The sequence below is a fragment of the Erpetoichthys calabaricus genome, chromosome 6, assembly GCF_900747795.2.
Source record: "Erpetoichthys calabaricus chromosome 6, fErpCal1.3, whole genome shotgun sequence".
Taxonomy (NCBI): domain Eukaryota; kingdom Metazoa; phylum Chordata; class Cladistia; order Polypteriformes; family Polypteridae; genus Erpetoichthys; species Erpetoichthys calabaricus.
The window spans coordinates 145,138,510-145,152,891 of NC_041399.2; positions in this window are offsets into that span (position 1 = coordinate 145,138,510).

Genomic DNA, 14,382 nt, shown 5'->3' on the forward strand with positions numbered 1-14,382 from the left:
CACTATCCTGCTCCACTGACAGACTGAGGAGATTGTTCCTCCCCCACACTATGCGACTCTTCAATTCCACCCAGGGGGGTAAACATTAACATTATACAATGTTATTGACTGTTATACCTGCCTCGCACTCTCCACCTTGCATTTTTTTTTTTAACTTGCACTATGTTTTTATCACTCTTTAATTAATATTGTTTTTATCAGTATGCTGCTGCTGGAGTATGTGAATTTCCCCTTGGGGATTAATAAAGTATCTATCTATCTATCTATCTATCTATCTATCTATCTATCTATCTATCTATCTATCTATCTATCTATCTATCTATCTATCTATCTATCTATCTATCTATCTATCTATCTATCTATTAGTTTGTAATTTGTTTTTGATATATTTGAACAATTCTGTATCCTCATATGTGACAGTTCTGTATTTAGTGAGTTGTATAATCTTCTCTTGCATTATGCCTTGATGAGGAACATTGTGCAAGAACGAAGTATTTTTGTAATTTTGAATTGTATTTCTGCGTGATAAATTGGCCATCTAGCTCTTCTGTTCTGTTTTGTGTGTTGTATTTAGCGCATTGATTTTTTTTCCCCACAAAGTTTTTTTTTTTTTTGGAGTTTTTTTATGTCTTCTTAGGTTGTCAATGCTGGGGGGGCTGTCAAAAAACAGGGCATGTTAGAGCTCATTATGTCATTCCTTTTTGAGATTTTGATCTATACAAGAAATACTATAAATTGTTTTTGTTGTTGTCTTCTATAAAGAAATATTAAATATTTAATCATTTTTTGTAGGTTGATGTTTCTGCTCCTGCTTTTAGTGTTTTTGGAATTCTTCTTTCAAGCGTATTAAAATGAAAGTAATCCAGCTCACAACAGAGAGATTTTTGGACATTTGTAAGGCTCTTTTCAATGGTGCTCAATAATTTGTTTATTTTCTGAGAAAAGATTTGACTTGAGTAAAAATTCAATTTGTGCAGGCTACCTAGGTAGAATGAAAATTCTCCATTACCTCTCACCAATAGTGTGATGTTCCCGGTGACATTACTCCGTGAGTAGCCACAACAAATCAAACAGCAAGTCATAGGAGTGGACTCCTGTATGGACGAGATGACAACCAATGAGTGTTCAGCCAGAAGTACAATGCATACTATTCCCAAAACAGAAAAGATCCCAATCAAATCAATAAGAAGAATAGAGAAGAGTAATGTGTTCATTACTCATTTACTTCATTTTAACCTTAGTAATTTTTTTGGTGACTCCTCCAAGATGAGGCAATAGCCTAACATGCCTAGGCTGAAAACCACATTTGGTTAACCCTTTAGTTACATTTAATTCTTTCCTTATGTTTCAATAATTCGTTCTTACAACATCATTTAAGTATATACTTGTAATAGATTGAGAAATATTATATACTAGCCAACCCGCGGCATAGCATACGCCGCATAATTACGTATTGATGGGTGAACACTTCCTGAAAGACACAGTTGTCCAAATGGGGTGGGTTTGAGGATACGACTGTAGGTGAATGAAAAGATGGAACTCTAGAGAGGGCAACATACAATTGTCCGTGACTGAAAACTAGAGGACCGCCATCGCGCCTCCACCTCCCAGATCGAGGGACGGGGCTGGACGGCGCTCAGGCACGGAGGGCAGAATGGGGGGAGAGGGGAAGGACACCCATTCCGCCCCGGCCCCCCTGCCATTCTAGTCTGCTAATTTCTTAGTCATCTCTTAGTCATCGTTCAGTACGCACTGCCTGCTCATGTGCCCGCCCCCAACTCCTCACCTGAGTCACTTTCGTCTGTGTAGTCCACATGCACCTGTGAGTCACGTTGACTGTTCATTTTCCAAACACCGCCTGAGTCGCTTTCGTCTCTGCTACAGTCCACATGCACCTCTGAGCCACACTGACTTTTCATTGTTCTTTGCGGTTCCGGCTGCTTTTCTATATATAATCCACCAAGTCACCTGACCATGGTCGTAGCGATGAGGGATGTGTACAACGGTCAGGGACTTAATCAATGCGAGCGTATGACCCGCACTTACTGGGAATTCCTCGTTTGTGGGGAACAATTGCAAGTCCCGGTCTCCATCACGAATGGGGTTCAACGGCTTACCCACGCCTCTCGGTGCCAGGTAGACACACGTTGATCCATTCAGTCTAGCGCGCGTGCAGCACCAGACATCTAAGGGCATCACAGACCTGTTATTGCTCAATCTCACGTGGCTGAAAGCTACTTGTCCCTTTAAGATGTTGGACGCCGACCGCTCGGGGGTCACGTAACTATTTAGCAGGAGGGAGTCTCTTTCGTTATCGGAATTAACCAGACAAATCACTCTACCAACTAAGAACGGCCATGCACCACCACCCACAGAATCGAGAAAGAGCTATCAATCTGTCAATCCTCTCCGTGTCCGGGCTGGATGAGGTTTCCCGTGTTGAGTCAAATTACACGAAAGGCTCCACACCTGGTGGTGCCCTTCCGTCAATTCCTTTAAGTTTCAGCTTTGCACCCTTACTCCCCATGGAACCCAAAGACTTTGGTTACCCGGTTGGCTGTCCGGCGGGTCATGGGAATAACGCCGCTGGATCGCCAGTCGTCATTGTTTATGGTCGGAACTACGACGGTATGTGATCGTCTTCGAACCTCCGACTTTCGTTCTTGATTAATGAAAACATTCTTGGCAAATGCTTTCACTCTTGCTCGAATTGTTGGTGGGCGGGGCTCTGTGAGTTGGTGGGCAGGGCTCTTGCGTGCGTCTTGCTTGCCATGGACTTAGTGAGTTCTTAGGGTTGGTGGCCGTGGCTCTGTGAGTTGTCAGTGGGCATGGCTCTGTGAGTTGTCGTCATATCCCATGGTCTTAGAGTTGGTGGGCGTGGGTATGTCATGCGTATCCCATGGTTGTCTTGCGTGGCCTGTCGGCTTAGTGAATTATATATATAGATTAACTATAAAGTCTATACTATCTGTCTAGTAAACTTGAGAGCTGCACTGCAATAATTTTCACTTTATATCATCTACAGTAGATGGCTGCTAGGTAACTTTGCTTGCAGCTTTTAGGACTCCCAGTTTATGACAGTGCCTGTGATGAACCAATATCCTGTCTAGGGCAAGTTCTAGGATATATGTGCAACTTTCCAGCTTTGTGTTGTATAATTGAGGTTTGATGTTTCTGAGGGTTACTGAAAATGAGTTTTAGGTAGCTGAGGCTGCACTTCAATGTGGTTCTGATGGGATTGATTCTGGGTCATTGCCAGGTGCATCTCTTTGCCACCATCCTCCTTGTGCTAAGGTTTTATAGGCTGGAAAGAGGTGTGCTGAGCTGATCTGCTTTCCCATCACTTTGTCTCATGCTCAGTGGTGTGATAAACATTGATTGTAGGCTGACCACAAAGGCATGTATGCTGTAATGGTTGAGGTTTGGAGTGGCATCATGGAACAGCATTTAAAGGGGCTGTCTCATACCTCCAGGGAAATGAGTTTAGTTCCCAGCTCAGTCACCATGTGTATGGGATTTTCAAGTCTCCCCATGTGTTTTTATGGGCTTCCTTCAAGTATTTTGTTTTTCCTCCCACATCCTAAAGATGTGCATGTTAGACTAATTGGTGACTCTAAACTGACCAGATACAAGTGGGTGTAGATGTTCATTTGTAATAAAATAAAATTAAAAAAAAACTGTTTATTTTTCATTTCTTGTCATGTTTGTACACTTCCCTCAGTATGCCATAGTTTATTCAGCATCCTTTTTGGGTAATTAAGTAAATTTGTGGTGCTTTAATTTATCAGAATCTTTATTCTCAGTAAAAACAAAGTGCTCCTTTTTTAAACCATGAACTGTAGGAAAAGAAAAAAAATGTCTTTGATGTTAGCTAGAAGAAAACACAAGACCTGCAGGGCATTTTCTTTTCTTGCATTGGCAGTTTAAACCTATATTTATTGAAATTTAATCCACATTAAAGTTGCTTTTCTTAATCTACAAATTGATGTGTTTACTTTGGTAACTTAACTTTTATATACAGCATGTATGCCATCCGGGCTTTAGCCGATTTGCATGAATGAAAGGTTGATTGTAAACATACTTTTTTTGGAGTTACACTTTGATGTAGAAAACCCCTCTTGTTTTGATTGCAGTATTGCTTTTTTGATCTTCATTACAAAGGACATTAAAAGACTAATTTAACTTTAACATATAAGAAAGACTAGCTCTTTTTTTTCTTTGGTTGAAAATTGCATGCAAAGTCAAAGAAAGTACTTTTTCTTTTAACGACTTAAAATAAAGAGCATATTTTACTCATGGCCAATATTCACTCATACCCAGTAAATATTTTTGTGCACTTTTCTTCTTAATGTAATTTACCTGACTGGGGTTATAGTGATAGATGGCACTGGGGCACAATGGGCAATGACACTTACTCACACAGATCCAGCATCAATGGCGCATATCCTGTACCTGGTCTTTATCTGCATGGAGTTTGGTTGCTCTTCCACATCCCTAAAGATATTCAATTTATATTGGCCTCTGTATGGATGTGTATGAGTGGGCCTAGTGGTGGACTAGTGTCCTGTCCAGGAACATTTCCTACCTTATACCCAGATCTGTCATGATAAGTCCAGCCCCCTACAACCATGAACTGGATCATGGGAGTTTTATGTGTGACACAGTAGAAACATTACCTTCTTAAGACTTTACTATAATCAGTAATTTAGCACAGTGTAATAGAGTATTTTTTTTAGTAAAAGAATAATAGTGTTAACATTGGTTAATTAATCCTGTTGCCTCAATGAGTACAACTGGCTACTCTGGTGTCCTCCAAAACCAGAAGTGTGGGTCATGTTACTTGCTGATTCTAAGTTGACATCATTGTGGGTATATCTCTGAATCTGTCTGTCATACCTCAGCCAGGGTTCCTCGTCTGGCTGGGATTCAAGTTCATGTTTAACATCTATCTATCTATCTATCTATCTATCTATCTATCTATCTATCTATCTATCTATCTATCTATCTATCTATCTATCTATCTATCTAATTTATGCACTTAATGTGCGCTCATTATTTTTGGCTTTGTCTATGTTTTTATGCAGCTTATGTTATGTCTCATGTGTTTTAGTGCTGAGGCGGGGCAACTTGCCAATCACTGCCAGGCACTGCCCCCTCCCCCCAACAATATATTGGAGTGCCTTCCATAGTTCCTGGTGGTTAATTTCGATTGCGCTAGGGAGTGGAGTGTTTACCTGTGTTTTGCTGTGCTTTGTGCTTATGATGATCGCCTGGATTTTTGAGCCTGTGCTCTGTTTTTGACTTTGCCGTGGGATTCTGTACTGGGACTATGTTTGCTGTGGATTACCTTGCCTTCTCTGGCAATTCCTTGTGTGCTCTAAGGAGCTTTTTGCGCTACAGAGCATTTTTGCTAATAATAAATCTTTTATTTTATAAAGATTCTTCAAGGCCGCTTTCATTTGTAGTCGGGGTTTTGATGGTAATCCCTCCCAGAGAGCAATTTTTGGAAGTATTTATGGGACTTGTGTACTTTTGGGACACCCAGTTTATGATAGTGCCTGTGATGAACCAGTATTCTGTCTAAGGCAAGTTCCAGGATATATGTGCAGCTTTCCAGCTTTGTGTTGTACGATTGAGTTTTGATGTGTCTGAGGGCTTTTGATGATGACATTTAGATCTCTTCCTGGTGGGACTGATTCTGTGTCATTGCCAGGTGGATTTCCATACCACTGTCCTCTGTGTACAATACAGATCCCAGCAAATCTGTATTGGATGGATGGATGTGCCTTTTTAAGGAACATAGTTTTTTTTATGAATTGAAATACTTTTTTTTTGTCAGTGGGTTATAATGTCCACAACATATTGATAACAAGCCTATGTTCCCTCTCAGATTAGGTTATTAGTGAGCAGGTTACACAACAAAGTTTTGTTTGTGTTGAGGCACAAATTGTAAATATGTTTCCATCTACTGTAGGCCATAAAAACCAACACTAAACAGAGTCCCCTGGCTGCATTGATCTTGCCCTAGAGTGGGACGTATGGTTTGCAATGAATGATAATTGTGATGGTGGGCATATATCTGACAGCACAAAGAATGTATCTGCAGTCATTTCTTTCTGTGATCTGAATAAGCTGAAGATGTTTACTAAAATAAAAATTGCAGTTTCAGCAATCCAAAGTTATTATTAGCTGCTAATAAAAAGTAATCTAGGACTATATATCCATTGGTCAGATTTCAGTGCAAAGTGTCAGGTTTTGTGTGTGAAACCTGCACAGTCAAGACCCCTTAAAAACAAAATAGCATTCAAGCCTAAATAAACATGTCCTGCAGAAACAGTTCAGAGACCTCCCATTAAGCTAGTGTACAGTGTCTGTATTATTTTTGTAATACATTTAAAAGACTTAATAGATTTTCATTTCACATTCAGATTTCATTTTGTAAACTGCAGAGTCCCAAAAATAGTTGATGTGGAAATTAATTAACTTTCTTTACAGAAATACAAACTAAAAAGGCAGAAATAAAATAAAATAGGTGCTCTAACACAAAACTGGTATTTAAGGACTGTTTGTTCTGGTCTAACTGGGATCTCCATCCTGCTGTGAGACCAGGGGCCTCATGCATAACGCCATGCATAGAATTCACACTAAAACATAGTGTACGGACAAAAGCAGAAATGTGCGTATGCGCAAAAAAATCCAAATGCATAAATCTATGCGTATGCCAACTTCCACGTTCTTCCGCTACATAAATCCTGGTCAGCGTGAAATGTAACGCTCATGCACGTGCCTGTCGCCCCTCCCAGACTCCTCCCAGAATTACACCTCTTTGAATATGCAAATCAATATAAATAGCCCCTTATGTTTTGCATTCTGTGAAAAGACAATGGCAAAAGCACGGGGGAAAAAGAAGAATTTCAGCAAATACCAAATGGAGGCAAGGAAAAATGTACTATTTGTTGGTTTAAACAGTGATATATTCAATAAAAGGAAGTTGATCGAGTGACATAGAGTGTCGGAGAAACTCAAAATATCAAGTTCAGAAAGTCGCAAAGTGCCCGAAATAAAAAAGAAGTTGTCAGATATCAAAGTCGCCATGAAAAGGCAAGTCGTAGCCCACTATCTGAGAGTCATATGGAAGCTTATTAGAGTACACAGTGGCAAAAAAAGCTTGAAATGTCAACTTTAATCTCGAAATTTCCACTTTAATCACATAGTTTATTTTGTCATTAAAGTAGAACATCATAAACTTCATTATAAAATTGTTTAATTTACTAGTTTCTCAAATCCCATCATAACTAAAGTAGCACATTAAATACTTTTCATATTGTATATGTTCTTCTATGTAGTCTTTGTGTGTGAATCACTATGTGCTTCTTAAACGGGCTTTCTCTTCTGCTGACAGGACACAGAATACATTACATTCATGATATTACAGCTCTCTGAACAATTTAAATACTGAGTTGTATACTTGATATCATTTTCATAATGATAGGAATTAAAGCATGTATTAAACATGGAGACACGGTGGTGCAGTGATAGTGATGAGCTGGCGCTCTGTCCAGAGATTATTCCTGCCCCCCGCAAGATGCTTGCTGCACCGTGTGTGATCTTCAATTAAATAGTTTATTGCAGTAGTACTGTCTCTTTCAAATGTACTAACTTTGTTAAATGGTGCGACTCAAACCACCTACAATTGAACACCAGCAAAACTAAGGAGCTGGTGGTGGATTTTAGGAGGCCCAGGCCCCTCATGGACCCCATGATCATCAGAGGTGACTGTGTGCAGAGGGTACAGACCCATAAATACATGGGAGTGCAGTTGGATGATAAATTGGACTGGACTGCCAATACTGATGCTCTGTGCAAGAAAGGACAGAGCCAACTATATTTCCTTAGAAGGCTGGCATCCTTCAACATCTGCAATAAGATGTTGCAGATGTTCTTTCAGACGGTTGTGGCGAGCCCCCTCTTCTACATGGTGGCGTGCTGGGGAGGCAGCATAAGAAGAGGGACGCCTCATTCCTGAACAAACTGGTGAGGAAGGCAGGCTCTATTATAGGCACGGAGCTGGACAGTTTGACATCTGTGGCAGAGCGACGGGTTCTGAGCAGGCTCCTGTCAATCATGGAGAATCCATTGCATCCACTGAACAGTATCATCTCCAGACAGAGGAGCAGCTTCAGTGACAGACAGTTACTGTCCTGCTCTACTGACAGACTGAGGAGATCGTTCCTCCCCCACACTATGCAACTCTTCAGTTCCACCCAGGGGAGTAAACGTTAACATTATACAAAGTTACTGTCTATTATACCTGCATTTTTATGACTCTTTAATTTAATTTTTTTTATGTAAATAACCCCTTGGAGATTAATAAAGTGTAAAGTATCTATCTAACCCCCAATTCCTGTCCTTCCTGTTTTTTCTCCAAGTAACCAATCGCCATACGATCAGCACTGTAATAGATGTCAAGCATCTGTAAGCTTAGAACACTGATTCTTCAAAACTTTTATGGAACATTGTAACATCTTCATAGTACATGTTTAATTATTCCATCCATCTATCCATCCAGTGTTGCGCCAGTCCCATCAAGCATAAAGCATGAGGGAGGAACCTACTGTTACTACCGCTGTACACCGTGTCCTCACATGTTTAATTATCAACAATATACATTATTTAATGAAGTTTAAAACTTATCTGTATAATGTAATAAACATGCTTTACTGCATTTCATCTTAAAAATGATATCAAGAGCTCCAAGAAGATAGTGCTTGGAAATCTAAATCGACTTAGAAGCCAGTCGCCATCATATGTAAATACACGCTTTATAAAGTGGCTCAGGCTGTGCGATATTACAACTGCAGTGCAAGTTTACAGTGAGGTGACTGTACTTATAAGTATAAACAGTTCTACCAGGAACACTTGATGGACTGATTGCATGCGTTTAGAGCTCTTAGGATGAAACTGCTTCTGAACCACGAGGTTCCTACAGGAAAGGCACTGAAGTGTTTTCCATACTGTAATAGACTGTGTGCATGACTGAGACAGCGTGTGCTCAATGCTGTATCCCGATAATCCGATCAGTTGCTGTACAGCTGTGATTCCACACTCAGATAAGAGTGGGTTAAATACTCTGAGTGGTGCACTGACAGTAACAACACTAAAGCAGGTATACTATTTGGAATAGTTTGGCCATTCTGTGCACCATTATATGGTTACAGGTTGATTACAATCAGATGCCTTAAACTAATAAATGATATGCGGTTAATTTCAGTGCATTTGATAAAGCCGCATCAGGGATGTAAATCTAAAAAATAAAGGGAAACCACACAGGAACAGTAGCACTGCTTTGACACTGGGTGGCGCCAGTTTGTAAAACCGAGCGGAGAACTTGTGTACGCCAGGGACAGAGCTAGCATGAAAATATACGTGGCTTTACGCCAAGTCTAGTTTTTATACATCGTGATGTGAGCATAGAAACGGGCGTACACAACATTTTACATGAGGCTCCAGTCACAAGTGTGATGCCATTTTCCAGGGACTGGCCTTTTTATATGTTTTAGCCCAGAAGGGGTGGGATACGTGGGAATGATGGGAATGTGGTCAGTTGGTTTCCTGGGTTGTCTTTTCTGAGCTAAGACAATTTAGTGTTGGCATCCCATCTCGCTCCAGGGTGGTAACACTTAGTTGATTAAAGTGAGCAAGGTGATACTCAGACATGATTGCCTGACAATATGTTCTGTAAAATTCTGGTCAATGCATTTTGACTTAGACACTGCACTGTTAGATCATTTAAATACTAACTTTAAGTTTAAATCACCATGCAGTACATCCATATTTCAGTTTTAGGACAGTAGAAAGATTGCATACTTTTCTGAGAGCATTAGCCACAAAGTGGGAATCAGCCATGAATGCAGTGCCAGTCCACTGCATGGCCCATTCAAGCACTTTTCCTCACTTACTCATGCCAGATCCCTTTAGGTTAGACTAACAAATATGTCCCACCTAAAAAGGCTCATCTTAATGAATAACCTCCATTATTATTCTTGGACACAAGAATACTTGCAAGAAATTTCAGAGCACTGACAAGAGCATAGGTATTATAAAGTCTAATTTCTATGGGTATTTCATTATTCCTTACATATCCCAAAGATGTGCTTGTTAAGATAATTGAAAACTCTCTACTGGCCTGGTGCATGTGAGTGTGCCCATTTAAATTTGGTTCCTTCATTGCACCAAATACACCTTGGATATCTTTTATCCCAATAGGTTTTAAAATAGAAAAAAGATGAATATACGTTTTACATTTCTAGCCAAGGCAGCACATAATGCTTGCAATGTATATTAAGAATATCTGATAATAATGCATGTATCCATTTTTAGAATCAATTTATTTCAAATACATGGTTGCAGGAAGTCTAATAATGATGTTGTAGTTTTCATTTAAATAACACCTTTCTCAAATATAACCATAATGCTGTTCCAGTGAAAGCAGGCTTTAGAGCCAGAAGTGTAAATTACAAGTTTGGGTGTCTTAGTCAGGACAGAAACCAGTTTTGTACTGAAATGATGCATCAGGATACGAACCAATATACAAGACTGATTTTGGTTCAGTCATCTGAACGAGTCTGAAGACTACATAGGACTACATCAGTTACTGTCCTGGAGAGCTGCAGTGGCTGCAGGTTTTCATTCCAGCCTGCTTCATAATTTGAAGCCAGGCCTAGTAGATAATGAAAGTTGGTTATTTCATTTTATGGCTTGTTAGTGATTTAATTCTTTGAAGACAAATTCTTATCACAGTTTAGATTTTTCATTTTCTGAGAATATTATCCTATGTTTGGCCTGGATTCTTTAACAAAATAGAGCATTTAAAAGGTATACTGTAGGGAGAAACTTAAACCACAATGTCTGAAAATGGACATATGTGATGGATTGTGTCCTTCATTTGAATGGTTTGATTTCTGTCTTGCATCTGATGTTGCTGGGATAGGCTCTGGCTGAGTAGCTTATAAAAATGGATGGATGAATGGGTAAATTTTTTCAAATACAAAGAGAAAATTATTGAAGACTAGGGGGCTTATGCCTCCTGCTTGCTTCGCTCGCCAACCCCCTGCCTGTTCTACGCACCAGCAACTTTGCGTCTCTGCCGCTCGTGTATGTGGGTTTCACTTTCACCAAACAACACCACTTTAGGCCTCTTCATTGGGAAGCAACACTACTTTTCCCTGATGGCAACACGAATTAGACGATCTACAAGTCTCTGACTTAAAGTTTAAAGCCAAACAATATCTACATACTTCTGTCATATCACCTATGTCTATATATTCAATCTCTTTTCACTTTTACCTTTTCATCAATATCACATTGAATTTTGATTCCGTGTTTGGAATTACATCATGACAACACAACGTAGCCTGTGAGTTCATATTGTTTCTATCTCTCTACATGAACTGTGTCTGACAATAGTATTCTCACAAATGAGAAATGATTGAACCGTATGCGTGGTTGTAAATGTTTTAGATGTGGGTGGGACTTTTCCAAATCTCTTTGCATAAAGTCTTGTCCCACGGGGCTTGACATTTTCTCTTGTGGGATTTCACTTTCTCCAAACAGCAAATCTTTTAATTCTCATGGATACACCTCTTCATTGGGAATAAACACTACTTTTCCCCGATGGCAACACAAATTAGACGATCTACAAGTCTCCGACTTAAGGTTTAAATCCAAACAATATATTTAATCTCTTTTCGCTGTTCCATTATTTCACCAAGTAATAATTTCAGTTTGTTTCCGCTAATGTGATCTTTACTATAATTTTTTTGAGACTTTCAAATTTTCGTACTTCCATTATCTCTAACCTGGTCTGCGTGTGTATCATGCCAATGTTTTTGAATTCTTTACGATGTTCTACTTTGTCATCTACTCTTTGTCTTTTATATCTGGCCCCGGGCATGATTAAATCTCTTGGCACAAAGTCTTGTCTCATTCGCGGGACGTGAAAGTGTCTCTCTGAGAAAGTCACATTTTGTCTCTCTTCCCAAGATTTTTTTAATATAATAGAGAGATAATATTGTCAGATCATAATTTAATATGCTCATTAAAAACCAACTGTGCAATGGTCTCTGCATTTACTGTTGTTGCTAATGTATTTACCATATTTTAAGTGATATAAACATTTTGGAATTAGAGTAATCATATTTGTTTGTTCTTTTTCTTCTTCCTCTTCATCTTTTCCCACTTCTATATGAGGTCAATGTGCTTGATCAACCTTCTCCAAACCGCTCAGTCCTGCTCTTTTTTGCCACTCAAGCCGTTTTCCTTCAGATCTTCTTTTGCTTTATCCAGCCACCTCATCTTTGGCCTCCCTCACGTTCTCTTCCCCTGTACTTCCATTCCCATCACTCTTTTGCCCACATATTCATGGTTTCTCCTCATTACATGTCCATACTACTTCAACCTCTTTTCCTGTGCTTTCTTAGATATCTCTCTCACTTTTGTTGTACTTCTGATTGTGTCATTTCTTATTCTGTCCTTTTTTTGTAACTCCACACATCCAAATCAACATTCTCATTTTTTGGCTTATTGTGAATTTTTTTCTATGTACCTTATTAATCTCCAAGGGGAATTTGTCTTTTCGCGTGACCTTTGGAGGTCAGAGCACAGGGTCAACTATTGTTCAGCACCCCTGGAGATATTTTCAGTTTAAGAGCCTAGCTCACAGGCCCAATGGAGTAGGATCCCTTCTGGCAGTAAATGGATTTGAAACAACAACCTTCCAGATAACAGTGCAGATCCCTAGCCTAAATTGTGACTTTTGTTGCAGAAAATTATCTGTAAATAAAGAACAGTCTTGAGTCATAGTTACAAATTAAATAAAAACGGACGTCCTTTATTTACACCAGTGGTGGAGTCTCACCATGGCAGGAGCTAGTTCTCCAATGCAAGACAGAGGAAATTAATAGAATAGATTCCTTTAATCAGCTAGGCTCAATTACACATAATAACCACACCAGCGATTATACCAATCAAGCACACAGATAAATGATATATTTTAGGAACATCCCTATGTCATTAAGTACCATCCAAATGTCCCAAAATACTTAATCATTAACATCCTTGGGAAAATATCTGGTAAATAGAATAAGACTTCTTATATGTAGCTGACAAGATAAAAAGTTAAACGATCTCATCTCTAATTTAAATGTGCTGGTACAAATGAAGCAAAGATGTCCTGGTTTAACAGGCCGGCAGTTTCAAATTCACTTTTATAAATGTGTCTTCAGCTTATCCTCAATTCTGTTGCCTCGTTGATATGTTTTATTTCTCTACTCACCTACACTGCTCCTCTGCTTTGCTGTCACTGCCTTGTAGCTGCTGCCAGTATTGATTTTGAAACCATTGTCATAATGTACATGTCCTGTCATCCAATACCACCAGTGTCTGGTCTCCCCATATGTCTCTTCAAGAACTCCAACTAGAGTACTAAGTATTTTCCTGCTCTGCTTTAAGTTTTATTTTGTATTATACTTTCTTTTAATCACTGAAATATATTGTATGCATGACTGATTGAAATTTGCTCTCTTTTACTATGTGTTTGTCCTAGTTTGTTATGTAAATGATATACGGTGACACACATGTGTGAGTAGGAGGCAGCTAAAGGGCTCAAGTCATTGTAATACTACATCAGACCAGGGGGCGGCGGGGTGCACTGACTCTCTCAGTTCTTTGCAGACCCTTCCTGGTAAATCCTGCCAAGTTGCGGCGCCTTCGATGACATCACTTCCGGTTCTGGTGCCTTTGATAACATCACTTTTCCAGCGCCTTCAATGATGTCACGTCCAGTTCTGACGAAATCACTTCCGGTTCCGGGGCCTATGACGATGTCACTTCCTATATGGGCCTTTAAAGTCACCATCTTGCCTTTGTTTAATCAGTTCTGTTTTGGAGTCGGTCTTGTAAACAACTCTCTTTGGGAATTCAACCTTTTTACAGCCAGGACATATTATACGGGTGGCAGCTCCAAATCTTTATTATGTCTGGTGTCTTATTGTGTCACAATGGGTAATTGCATTATAGCTGGAAACTTGTTCAAGTGCTCTGAACATGGACTCAATGAAAATACTATTTAAAAAATGGATTATTTGCAATTCATCTGGAATGGAAGTATCTGCTAATTAGTAGTAATAATAATAATACTAATAATAAATAAAATGACAAGAATTATTATTCCTAGAAACCATCCATCCATCCATTTCCTAACCCGCTGAATCCGAACAAAGGGTCACGGGGGTCTGCCGGAGCCAATCCCAGCCAACATAGGGCACAAGGCAGGAAACAATCCCGGGCAGAGTGCCAACCCACCGCAGGACACACACAAACACA